Here is a 14,482-nt window from a genome sequence, read left to right on the forward strand (position 1 = left end):
CTTTTGGCTTTTGTCCCTCCCTTTTTAGCGACGGAACTCTCCTAGCGTAGCGGACAAAAGGCTACTCACGACAACCATTTTATCATCTCCCCCGACGTGATAGCCGAATGCTAACGTGGAACAATTGAGATATCGGGAGCGATTGTGAGTACCCGAAGCGGCGCTTAGTTGGTAAAAAAGTGGTTAGCATTTAGCGGAAGGGAGTCACGATGTGGGATGTTGTCCAAAATTGGACATTTTGGATGCATAAATAGGCAAATTGGTCAGTTTGATACTGTATTATTTTGTTTAAGCTATCATGCTAGCTAACAAGTTTGTCAGTTTCTACTGATTTTCAGACGACTAAATGCTAACATTAAATACTACTACTCATAATAATAATAACAACAACAACAACAACAACAACAATAATAATAATAATAATAATAATAAGAAGAAGAAGAAGAAGAAGAATAAGAAGAAGAAGAAGAAGAAGAAGAAGAAGAAGAGCTAGCTAACAAGTTTGTCAGTTTCTACTGATTTTCAGACGACTAAATGCTAACCTCAAATACTACTACTACTACTACTACTAATAATAATAATAATAATACATTTCATTTTAAACGCCTTTCAAAGCTGTTTCATAATAATAATAATAATAATAATAAGAAGAAGAAGAAGAACGGTTCAAGCGTGATACTACTACTACTACTATCACTACTACTACTACTACTACTACTACTAGTACTACTACTAATAATACATTTCATTTTAGGCACCTTTCAAAGCTCTCAAGGACACTTTCATAATAATATTATTATTATTATTAATAATGATAATAATAATAATAATAACAAGAAGAAGAAGAACGGTTCAAGCGTGATTCTACTACTACTACTACTACTACTACTACTACTAATAATAATAATAATAATAATAATAATGATAATAATAATAATAATAATAAGAATAAAACATTTTATTTCTAAGCGCCTTTACATTGTGGTTGTAGCCTAAATTCAATCATGTATTTCTTCATGTATTTAGGAAACAATTTTTGTAAGTAGCTACTTAAAAATCACTCTTCTATTATTTACTTATTGTAAGCTAGCTTAAAAAACAATGAGCATATTAGCACGTGTTTACAATTTGCTAACTACAACCTAATGGCTGTTCCGCAAATTATATTTGTCGGACATTGTCAAAACAAACCTCAAATTAGTGTTTTTTTTATTAAATAAATGACTTGTTATGTTTTAACAAGCTAGTCTCATAAAGCCGCCGGTAAAATTGTCGTCACTGATGTTAGCAATTAGCTCGTCAACGCCAAAAGATGACCATAAACGGTTTGAGCGTGCGTTTCCGTCATGTTTGTTGCGCGCGGATGTTTTCGCCGTTGTTGTTCGAGGGAGCATGTCGCTGCTAAACTGAACGGAACGTTTTTTTTTTTTTTTTTTTAGCGTCACGCTAATCTGCCGCACTTAAATGCAACAACAACATGTCGGCTCGTGCGTGTAAAGTGCCGCTACGCCGTATAATCGGCATTGGCGTCGTGCGAGTGAAACATTCATGGGCGCACTCCGTCGGTTCAATATTTCATTTGTCGACAAAGACGACATTGCGGAGCAGATGCTCAAACTTTTCCTCAGGAGAGACAAAGTCACTTTCACATGCGCGGTAGAACAAAGGACCGTGTGAAACATTTTTCGCGGCCTCTCGCTAAGTCATCCACCCATCCATCCTCCCACACACACGTAGACGTATGAACCGAAGAGCACAGAAATAGACCAAAGGCACCAATGCATGTATTCTTTATCCTCAATGAGGATTGCCTAATATTTAGTGATGTGCAAATGAAGCTTCATGAAGCACTCGTGACAGATTTTTGAATAAAGTGTGGATTTTTAACTCATTCACTGCCATTCACGAATTTCTTCATGACGTAGAACGGCATTCCCGAATTCGTTCGGGTTTTGTTTTTTTCATGCTTTGGTGTTGATAAAGCACTAGGCATGGCCTCTGGCAATGTTTTTTTCTTTTCCACAAGAGGACAGCTTTTCCTTTTGTCCCCTCCATGCTAGTACTCTATTCAAGCTTCAGAGCACAGAAATAGACCAAAGGCACCAATGCATGTATTCTTTATCCTCAGTGCGGAATGCAATGAGCAAATGAAGCTTCGTGAAGCACTCAGAGTTTTTTGAATCCTATTGATGGCATACGTGGTTTAAAGATAAAGTGGATTTTTAACTCATTCACGAATTTCTTCATGACGCAGAACGGCATTCCCGAATTTGTTCGGGTTTTGTTTTTTTCATGCTTTGGTGTCGATAAAGCACTAGGCAATGTATTTTCTTTTCCACAAGGGGGCAGCTTTTCCTTTTTTCCATGCTAGTGCTCTATTCTAACTATTACCTAACTGCCTGTCGAGCTATCTGGCTGGCTATCTATTAGTTATATAGTTAGTTGTCTAGCTGTCTATCTATTAGCTATCTATTTGCTATCTATTAGTGAACTGGCCAACTAGCTATCTATCTGGCTGGCTATTAGTTATATAGCTAGTTGTCTAGCTGTCTAGCTGGGTATTAGCTATCTATTATCTTTCTATTAGCTATCCATTTGTTACCTATTAGCTAACTTGCCGACTAGCTAGCGATCTCGCTGGTTATTAGTTATATAGCTAGTTGTTGTCTAGCTGGGTATTAGCTATCTATTAGCTATTTATTTGTTATATATTAGCTAACTGGCCAGCTAGCTAGCTATCTGCTGGCTATCAATTAGTTGTATAGCTAGTTTTCTAGCTGGCTATCTATTGGCTATCTATTAGCTTTCTAGTAGTAATAAATCTCACACACTCTATGTGTTATCTACTAGCTAACTTGCCGACTAGCTAGCGAGCTGGCTGGCTATTAGTTATACATCGAGTTGTCTAGCTGGGTATTAGCTATGTATCAGCTATCTATTTGTGATCTATTAGCTAACTCTCCAGCTAGCTATCTGCTGGCTATCTATTAGTTGTATAGCTATTTGTCTAGCTGGCTATCTATTGGATTTCTATTAGCTTTCTAGTAGTAATAAATGTCACACTTTTATTTTGAAAGAATCACTTTGGAAACCCCTAAAGAGCATTGTAAGTGTAACTTTGGATAGCGCAATGTTTACATCCGGGGGGCAAGTCAAGCCTTTTCACGATCCGCCAAGGTTGCACCCCCTTTGCCTCCATGTCACACGGCGCGATGAAAACCCGACTTCGGCATGTTTACGTTGGGATTTCTTCATCTGCCTTTTAAAGCCCGACGGGCGTGCTTGAAGGTGAAGGGGAGCTAAGATGATGATCCACCCCCGCCCCCCTTCTTCCTCCGAGGAGATTTTCCTCGCGCGCACCCTCGCAGATGTCGACATTTGGTGAGGCGCTGTACACCAAGCCCCAGATTATCAAGCCACTCCTCATCCAAAGTCTGTCGAGCCAAACTCTAGAACCCTTGCTCATACCGCCCCCCCCCCAACCCGGTCCCATCCAGTCCCGCCCCCGGTGTTGTGTAACCCCGATCTTGCTACCTGAACGCGGACCCCGACGTGCTATCGATCAACAGGCGTAGCAGATGGCTCGCACCGCGCGTCCTAATGCCGTTTAAATCCGACAGGAATTGACGAGTGAAATCCCCTTTGCCGGAATTTGGCCGACTTTTTTTTTTGCGCTGCGCTTGTGGGATTCTCAATTGCAAAGTCAAACAAGAATACAAAGGTGGCCAAGGAGCGGAGTGTGGGATTGCAAAGCTGTCGTAAACCAATTTCCAAGCTTTTTTTCCAGGCTTTTTGGTTCATAGCCTCTACTGCCATCTAGTGGTCGACTTCTGTAATGCTGTGTTTTTACATTAGACAATGATATGGCTTGACTAAATGACATATTTCTTCGTTGTTTCTAAGATAAAATAAGATCAGATAACCTGTACTCGTCTGAAAATTGAGAAATTCCAAATTTACAACAGCAATGTTATGAAAGGAATAGGGAAAGTAAATAAACGTAAACAAATATATTTACGTAATATAAATACCAGATTTTCCGGTGTATAAGATGACCCGGCGTCTGATACGAAATAGTGCGTAACACCTTATAATGTGGTGTGTCATATTTGAAAAACTATATATATTATTTATATATCACATTATATATTTTGTAAATTATATTTGGGAAACTTTTGTCATTCATTGATTGACTCGGTCTAATAAAAATGTGACGGATTTTTACTGTTATGGACAAAAATAAAATAACATAATAATAATAATAATAATAATATTAAAAATGAAATAAAATAAAATAAAATAGTCACCCTACTACTACTACTACTAATACTAGTAATAATAATAATAATAATAATAATAATAATAATAATACTACTATCAATAATAATAATCATCATCATCAATCATCAATAATAATAGTCATCATCATAATAATTATTATTAATAATAATAATAATAATAATAATAATACTAGTACTAATATGGAACTGTATAGTGCCACTTAGCAGTTTTTTTGACGACGATACTAGTGCAGCGTGTTCTACCGGAAACAAATTCCTTGTGTGTTCTACATACTTGGCAATAAAGATGATTCTGATTCTGATTCTGATATAATCATAATACTACTACTACCAATAATAATAATAATAATAATACTCACAATAAAATGCTAATAATAAAATAAATAATACAAATAATAATAATAATAATAATAATTAAATATATTATTATTATAACATAAAATCAACATGTTTTTTATTTAATTGTTTACATTTTTAACAGTACACAAATATCTTATTTTCTTGTGTATAAAGCACATCCGTCTTATACACAGAAAAATATGATGTATTTATGTATTATATTCAGAAAACTTTTTTTCAATCATTGAAGGTGCGCCTTATAGTCCAGTGCGCCTTATATATGGAAAAAAAATTACAAATACACAATTCTTTGGGGGTGCGCCTTATACTCCGGTGCGTCTTATATACCGGGAAATACGGGTATATTTTTCCACAATATGCCACAGGGTGGCGCCAAAGCGATTCTTTCATATTAGACGAAGGCCGCGGACGTTGTGAGCCGAAACTCGGCAAGCCAAAAACACCATAAAACATTCCGAGTTAGTAAACGGTGCACAATCCACCATTTTGCGGCCGTAGCCAAGGAATATTTCCGACTTTACGGACGACGACACGGTATGAGTAGATTCCAATGTCGGTTACGTCGTTGTCGTAGGAAGGGGAAATTCTGTGGTTAAAAACGAAGACAGGAAGAAGCAGACGGGGCCAAACGTACTCTGGGGTGGGGGGTGGGGGGGTTGACGATGTTGACTCGCATCAATCTCGCTTAGCTTTCCCAGAGTGAGCCAACATCCTCCGCACTCTCCTGCGGCCGCCCCTCCCCGGAACGGCGCTCCCCTTCCCACTGGAAAGTAGGCCAAGTGAGCGCCAGGGTTTTTTTTTTTTTTTTTTTTTTTTTTTTTTTTTTTTAAGATGATCACTTCGACCGTGTGTGTGTGAGTGTTTGTATGAGTAGTCTTGTGAGGATCACTAACATTTTATACCATACGTAGTGAGGACATTTTTGACCTTTGGGTCGGTCCTCACAAGTTTTTCATTCTAAAGGCTTCTAGAGGGTCTATATATGCACCTGTTAAAGTTTCAGAGAGGTCCTCACAAATTTACCCAAAATGATTTTTGGTGTATATTTTATTTTCACTTATATACACACACTTTTTACTTACTGTGTGTGTATATGTTTGTGTGTGCGTGGTTAATGAGAAGAAAAAGTTCATACCACAAAAAGTAAAACGATATTTTAACCAAATTCACTACAGGGGTGAGGACTTTATATGTACATTTAGTGTTCTCTAAATTTATCAGCAACAGTGGTCATCACTCCTTACAAGGAGTGATCCGGGCCTCAAAAAACCATTGAAACGGTGTGTGTGTGTGTGTGGTTAATTAGAGGAAAAAGTTCATACCACAAAAAAGTAAAACGATGTTTTAACCAAATTCACTGTCGCGGTGAGGACTTTGAATGTACCCATTCAGAAACCTCATTCCTGCTGTTATTTCAGTTTCAAGTCCACTTTTTATTTCTTTGTTTTTTAAAGAAGTTGAAGTGGGAAATGGGGTGACATTTAGTGTTCAAATGTAACACTAGTTCTTCTCTAAACTTATCAGCAACGGTGGTCCTCACTCCTTATCTGGAGTTATCTGGACCTCACCAAACCATTGAAACAGGAATGTGTGTGTAATGTGTGTGTGTGTGTGTGTGTGTGTGTGTGTGTGTGTGTGTGTGTGTGTGTGTGTGTGTGTGTGTGTGTGTGTGTGTGTGTGTGTGTGTGTGTGTGTTTGGGCGTGTACATGTACTCGCTTAGGACAAGCTATTCATGTGGTGTGGAGAACAAAGAGCAGCATTATACAATTTTACGGGAGGGAAAACAAGGCCTCTTGAAACAAAGACAACTAAAAACAAAATGTAGATTTCCAATTCATTGACTTCCTCTTTTTCCACCTCTTGGAATAAAAAAAAAATGGTCCCCTGCCAATCACACCACTGCAGGTTTATTGTGCGGATTATTTTAGTGTTCGCTCTGTCTCGGGTTTTCACCTTGACTCCTGTGACATCACAATTAACATTTCTGTTAATAGCGACGCACCTCGGCGTTTGGCGCCGATGCCGGCGGAGTGCAAGAAGTCGCTACGCGTCGCTGAAGGGGAAAAAAAAAATATCAAAACACACACACACACACACACACACACACACACACACACACACACACACACACACACACACACACACACACACACACACACACACACACACACACACACACACACACACACACACATATAAAATGGAGGCGCGTGTTCATCAGCACCACGTCGCCAATAATGATGTAAAATGAATTCTTGCACGTGAAGAGAAGAATAGCAAAAGTGGTTAAATCCAAAGCCATAAAAAAATAAGAATACAAAATAAAAAGTCAGGTGAAAGTGTAAAAATGAAATTGGGAATAAGGAATTGAGTCAGAGGAATTTACTAGTTCCATTCTACTACAATTTTTTCATGTCATTTGTCACATGGGCTTAATTATACTAAACGTTTAAATAGCCTACGTGGTTTAAAAACAAAAAAAAAATAGTTATATCAACTATAAAATTTCATGGAAATAAATTTTGCTTACTAAAGGGGTCGTTGTTAATATTTTTTTTGGGGGGTTGGAGGTGTCACAATTTGCAAGGTGGTGGACCCTAAAAAAAGCAGGAAGCAGGGCGTATATGTCAAATTGTATTAAATAAAGTCAGCAGGAACAAAATCTCAAACAACTAAGTCATCAAAACAGAAAAATGTCCAAAGTAGCAAACAAAACCATGACTAAAACTAAGCAAACCAGATAAGACGAAAACAAACCTAACGGGGTGAAATAAACAATTACCCGACACAGAGTGGTCGTGTCGGTAAGTCCTTTTATATTCCACTAATGACAAACAGGTGTGCAGTAGCAGGTGGAACCCTACAGTGCCACCCATTGGTCACAAACCGAAAATAAAAATAGGCGAGTGAACTCAAAATTTCAAGGAAATAAATTTCTAGCCAATTTTTGATTGGGCAATTATTAATAATAACAACAACAACAACAATAATAATAATAATAATTATTATTATTTGTTTAAGTGGTTACTGAGGTTATTACGTATTATTATTATTATTAATAATAATAATAATAATAATCAGCTTTATTGGCAAATATGCTAACTTTGACTTTAACTTGTAATAATAATAATAATAATAATAATAATAATAATAATAATAATAATAATTATTATTATTATTATTGTAATAATAATAATAATAATAATAATAATAATAATAATAATCACGTCAAAGTCAAAGTTAGCATATTTGACAATAAAGCTGACTTTGACGTGATTATTATTATTATTATTATTATTATTATTATTATTATTATTAGCATTATACTTTCAGATCCTTTTTTTAAATTTATCAGTATATTTTTGAATGATATTTTTGAATGAGTATTTTGTAGTTGACAAAAAAAGACCCCAAAAAATAAATAATAAGAATAAAAAATATATAATAATACAAAAATAAAAATAAATATAAAAAATAATAATGAATAAATAAATAAATAATGGTAATAATAAATAATAATAATAATAATAATAATAATAATAATAATAATAATAATAATAATAATAATAATAATAATAATAATACATGACAGTCACAGACAAGCATAGGTACTAGAATAATAGAAATACAATCACAAAATAGAATACAATAAATAAAATACAATTATAAACAGAAACAAGAGAGAGAGCTACACAGAAAATTCATTTTTACGTAGGTGCGCCGTAAATCCTTCTGACTTTTCGCCGTCTCAAGAATTACGAGTCGGGTCAGCAAAGTTCCATACTTTAAGTTTTCCCCCTTGGAGTGTAATACACTTCCCAAGTTTTATTTGCTCTACACTCATGACAAAAAAAAAAAAAAGATTCTCCAGCTTGACGTCTTTAACTCATTCACTGCCATTCCCAAATTCATTCAGGGATTTTAAAATATGACGTAGTGCGCCATTCCCGAATTTGTTCATTTTTTTTTTTCCATACTTGGGTGCCGATAAAGCGCTGGCCATGGCCTCTGGCAATGTTTTTACTTTTCCACAAGGGGGCAGCATTGCGCTTTGTTACAATATCAATATGTATGTATTGTATTTTATGCACCTAAAGGAAAAAATATATATTTTTTTTTTTACAAAAGCTGACCTGATAATACCTTATGTATGGAAACATTTTAAAATACAGTGATACCTCGGTTTTCGACCATAATCCGTTTCAGAAACCTCTTCGAAAATCGATTTCTTCAAAAACCGAAACAGCACTTTCCATTAAAATCAATGTAAAAAATCTTAATCCGTTCAAAGTCTAGAAAACAACTTATTAACTATTTAATCGCATAAACCGGATATAAACTTAATAATAGAGCAAGTCATGTGTAACATTCTATGAAAACAAACTTATTTTCACCAATTTTCTTTCTGCCACGGGCGTGTTGGCACCTATCCCAGCTGTCTTTGAGCAAACAGGGCACACTAACTTTTCAAACCATGCTCTGCTTGCTTTAAATTCATACTATTCAGGAGATCTTAACCAAATATGTTAGCAGTTTTGCAAAAATAAAACAACAACAATATTAATGTTTATATTATATAATAATATATTATCAATGAGACAATGAGGAAGTATAAGGAAGCGGAGGGTAGTCGAGTGCTGCATTCAGATGCACTCAGTTTGGTTGAGAACCAAATTTTGGTTGTATACCGGGGCATAAAAAATATGACATTTTTGGTTGACAACCGAATGGGATGAGAACCGAGACGTTCGAAAACCGAGGTTTGACTGTATGCACATTCATTGATATAATGCGGTGCACCTTATGTATGGAAACATTTTAAATATGTCATTTGTTTGAAGGTGCGCCTTATAGTCCAAAAAAATACTATATTGTATTTTGGATAACCGCCCCCATTTCAAACTCAGATAACTCCAGATCCATATAACTTAGGAATTAACCCTTAGCGCTTTGTTCCGGCTTCAGCTGTTGTTAAACCGCTATATAAACCAATATGTATTGCATTGCATTGTATTTTGGACATCTGCCCTCATTTCAAGCTCATATAACTCCAGACCCATATCATTTAGGAATTAACTTTTTTTCTGATAAAAGAAGAGAGTCTAAGGTTTCTAACGCTGCATTGCATGCTTATGTAGTCCTAAAAATCAATATTCTGTAGGTCCTGGAATTCAAGTGACAATGACGGAAAAAAGAGGTCGGGTGACTAAAAACCATGCATTGTTCTTTTTGGCTAGCAAGGTCGCCTCTTCTCGCGCTTTGACTAAAAGAACTTTTGACTCTTTTAACACCAGTCCTGGCATTTTTCTGCCGACACCTCATATTCTAAACTTCATAAACGAGCCCGTTTTTTTTTTTTTTACTTGTAAATTGACTCATGCTTAATGTTTACGATCACTTATGACGTGTCGCCATGCACTTGCCATGACATCCAAGCCCCGCCCACATATATCACAGGACATTTCTAATCATACCTGTCAACTTTGGCTAATAGCTGCACTTATAAATGATGACAATTCCCTTATAAAAGTTGTTGTTCTCGTACATTATTTGAAATGATATAAAAAAATGCTAACAAGCGCACATGCAGGCAGCTTAAAGAGCAATACGACCATATATATAGTTTTGTGTGTATATATATATATATATATATATATATATATATATATATATATATATATATATATATATATATATATACGCTTACACACTTAATTGGTTCCCAGACAGAGTGTATAAGGCGAAAAGTGTGTATCCCAAAAAATTATTTCCCATAGAAAACCATTAAAATCAGAATAATCCGTTCCCAGGTCTCCATAAAATATAATTTTCAACTAAATAAGCCTTAAAACTACAAAAAAATATACCTTATTCTATGTATAAAAAAATGTGCTATTGTATTGTAATGAAAGAAATACACTGCACTGTATAATAAAGTCATTTTATTTACCTTTGTGGTGGTCGTTGATGGCTTGATGGAATGGGGTGGGAGGTCGGAGGGAATTGCTGTTTGGAAGGAGTCACCATTCCATAAGACTGTAATTAAAGAGATAAACCAGTACATTACAAATACACCAGTACATTATTTGAAATGATTAAAAAAAAACGTATACAATATGAGGAAAACATATAAATGGACAGTTAAATTTGACCTTTTTTTTAAAAAAAAAAAGTATTCGTTTGCCTTGAAATGAATATTTTACTACTTACGGCTGAATAATCACATTTTATTTGCCTTTTTTTCCCCCTCTTTGACACCCATTTAAGAAACACCAACTCAACTTTTATTTAAATCAGTCCCGGATAGCTTCACAAAAGCGGTGATGGACACCAGTGCAATTGGATCGGAGAGGTTGGGGAGGTAGAAAAGGGTCCGAGGGAGGCGGGAGGGGGTCTGCATAAGAGTGATGGCACCCTGGGTATTTTTATTTTTTTTACTTTAGTCATGTGTATTCCAATGGAAAATTTCCAGGGGATATTTTAGATGTTAATAGCCCTGAAGTGGTCTGGGTTTCTTATTTAATTTCTCTCGCCTTCTTTTTAAAAATGTAATTCGCCCACAGAATGTGCCTGCGAGGCTCTAAAAAAATATATATATATATAAAAATATATATATATAATATATATCTCATCATTTCCACAGCAGAATGAAAATGCAAATTGCAAAGCAGGCGTATCGATACCCTTGACACAACTCAACCAGTGCACACAATTAAGTTGGTCACTCAATGTGACGTCATTATGGAAGACCATATTATTAAAAAAAATGTTCATAATAATGATGATTATTATTTTTTTCCACGTTTTGCATATTTCCTACTAGCCTCCCAAAAAAACACAATTTGCCTTTTTTTTCATTAATTACACTCATATCATGTAATAATAAAAATAACACCACTACTAATAATTATGATGATGATTACAACAATGAAAAAAATATAATTATGTACATTTTTTTTTACCCCGAGACTAAAAATATCAACATGGAGATACGGGCATCTGGTGAAAGTGAGAGAAGAAGAAGAAAAAAAATGTTGCCAAAGAGGGGCGCTGTCCGTCTATCAGCTCGACAAAAATCGATCCCATCAACCGCTTCTCGACTAGAATACATTTTAACCCTCCCAGGCGCCCCCCCCCCCCTCCTCCAAAAATCCATAATTTGTCCTTTTTATGTCTCCTTCTAATGTTTTTTTTTTGCGTTTGGAATGAAGATGCTTCTTTTCTTTTTAATTGTGAGCGAAATGTGAGCGCATTTATTTTAATGAACACACACACACACACACACACACACACACACACACACACACACACACACACACACACACACACACACACACACACACACACACAAATAAAATGTTTTGCAATCATGCACCAAAAATGACTTTTGGTGATAAAAAAAATGGAACAAACGCGGGAAGGTAATTATTAAAATGCATGTTAAAATAAAAACGTGTTTTTGGGGGTGGGGTTATGGAGGGGGGGGGCGATGAATCAATGAAAAGATGGGATTTGGAGTGGGGAGCAAAAAAATGACAATTGTAACGCCATAAAAATATGAAAATGTATATTTTCGTGCAGGAAATATGGAAAAAGGGGGGTCATATTTAGAAATTAATGCAAATGCAATAAAAATAATATTTTTGGGGTGGAGTGGAGGGGGTTAAAATAACGATTGCATGCATGGACTAAATTCAAATGAGTCGTCCATTACGTTGACTTTAAAATATGTTCTGATTAAGGAACGCGAGAGAATAATTCAAAATGCTTTTTTTTTTGGGGGGGGGGCGTTATTTTATATTTATAAAGTGAAAAAAACCAAAAAGCATAATCGTACAAAATGAATTATTAAAAAAAAAGCCTTCAAAAAACCCGAATCAATACACGGCAATATTAGAATAGCTTTAAATAAAAGAAACAATCCCTTCAAAATAAAATCAATCGTCAAATACATTCCACTCAATACACCCTCCCATCCCTAAAATCAATAACACACAAAAAATATATCATTTCCAATGCATATAGAAGAGACAAAAAAAACACGCACGTTTTCAGCGTGGGCTGCTTCTCTAATCACTAAGAATTTGCGAGGCACCGTGGGCGTGCATGTAATTAATAATTAATCGACAAAAGATCCTTTTTTCACAAAGCCTGCATTGAGCTACAAAAAAAAAAAAAAACACGCAAAATGGAGGTTTAAAAAAAGCACTTTCGCAACAACAAAAAAATATATGAATCAATAATAATAATAATAATAATAAAAATAATAGTATGTTACATGCACGCGCGTGGGTGTGGAAGTGGGCTGGACAGCTGGGCAGCGGCCGGCTGATTGACTTTGCCGTGACATCTGGGGAGGCCCGCTGGCCCCTGGCACGCGTGGAGGCTGATGTCGGCCATTTACATGCAAATTTTTGGGCGAGATCATGAAGGGCCTCGCCCCGTAAATTCAACACACACACACACACACACACACACACACACACACACACACACACACACACACACACACACACACACACACACACACACACACACACACACACACACACACACACGCGCACACAAAGGCACACCGGAAGCCCTCATTGGGGGTTTGATTGGATATCAGTGGAGGTCAATAGAAGAGTGGGTGGGAGACATTATAGTGAGCGTGACGTGTTTTTTTCCCAGCAAAAAAAAAAAAAAAAAAAAAAAAAAAATCATTTTTTGGATGTTTTTTTTTTTTTAATGCTAAGACCACCATAGTCAAAGGGGGCTCAGCCGACGCCCCTCTTTCCGTCTCTGCACGTCCAGATGGCTGCAGCACACAGATTTGCATTCATTTCCACCGCTAATATGTCCACAACGAGCTAGGTGGGGGGGGGGGGTATTGAGCCAGCTGCATTTGTTGTCAAATACGCTTTAAAAAGACGCTGTCGTTACACCGACACATTGTGCGCGTGCACGCGCGTGATTTTTGCGTGTGTGTGTGTGTGTGTGTGTGTGTGTGTGTGTGTGTGTGTGTGTCGGCTCTTCTCCAGTCAACAGTATCTGATCTCTAAAGAGGATTTGCCTTTTAAAAGAAAAAGGAGGAAGAAAAAAAAAGCCCTCCGACATAAAAGGAAAGGTTAACTTCTTCATAAGCGACTTACGCAGCGTAAAATATGTTCCCTTTTTTTTAAGCATGAGATGTTTGACGATTTTTTTTAGGCGCTCGCAAAGTGTGCAAAGCTCAATTTGGCGATAGATTTTACGCGGAGGTGAAAGCAACAGCTTATAATTCACTTATCTTTGGCAGCAGCTATTAACCCTCAGCACCGGCTAGATAGATTGCTCAGGATGGAGCAGGCGAGGCAAACCACCACCACCACCACCACCACCTCCTCCTTCTTCTTCTTCTACTCCTCTTTCTACCACTAATGAAGCGAACTGCTCGGACAGAGGAGCATGCAAGACAGTTCCTTCAAGAAAGAAAAAAAAAAGATGATGTGTCTGATGATTATGGATTTTTCGCCACTTGCGTAGTAAAAGTAAGACGTCACGTGATACAGGAAGTGTCTTTTTGTTAAAAAACAACAACGATGATGTTACTTAAGATGAATTTTCCATTCGCCTATTAAATAAATAAAATAAATAAAGAACATTAAAAATAAAAGATGATGTCTGATAATTATGGATTTTTAGGCATTTGCGTCGTAAAAGTTAGACGTCACGTGATACAGGAAGTGTAAACGACGACGATCGTACTTAACACGAAACTCACTTAAATTGGTGCGATTATTTTCCTCCCACTTATTAAATACATAAAATAAATAAATAAAAAGAAAACAAATATGAC

At 36.2% G+C, this 14,482-nt stretch overlaps 1 protein-coding gene across 1 annotated transcript in view; it reads right to left on the minus strand.

Annotated features, from left to right (window-relative positions):
• Positions 1-10,631, minus strand: part of LOC148889691 (serine/threonine-protein phosphatase 2A 55 kDa regulatory subunit B delta isoform) — a 30,660-nt gene extending 20,029 nt beyond the window's left edge. The window contains exon 1 of the mRNA XM_089011694.1: positions 10,613-10,631. The gene's annotated coding sequence lies outside the window, so the exon portion shown is untranslated. The remainder of the gene's footprint in view (positions 1-10,612) is intronic.
• Positions 10,632-14,482: the final 3,851 nt, after the last annotated feature.

The sequence above is a fragment of the Hippocampus bargibanti genome, linkage group LG13 (assembly GCF_051943395.1).
Source record: "Hippocampus bargibanti isolate YZ-2025 linkage group LG13, ASM5194339v1, whole genome shotgun sequence".
NCBI classification, from domain to species: domain Eukaryota; kingdom Metazoa; phylum Chordata; class Actinopteri; order Syngnathiformes; family Syngnathidae; genus Hippocampus; species Hippocampus bargibanti.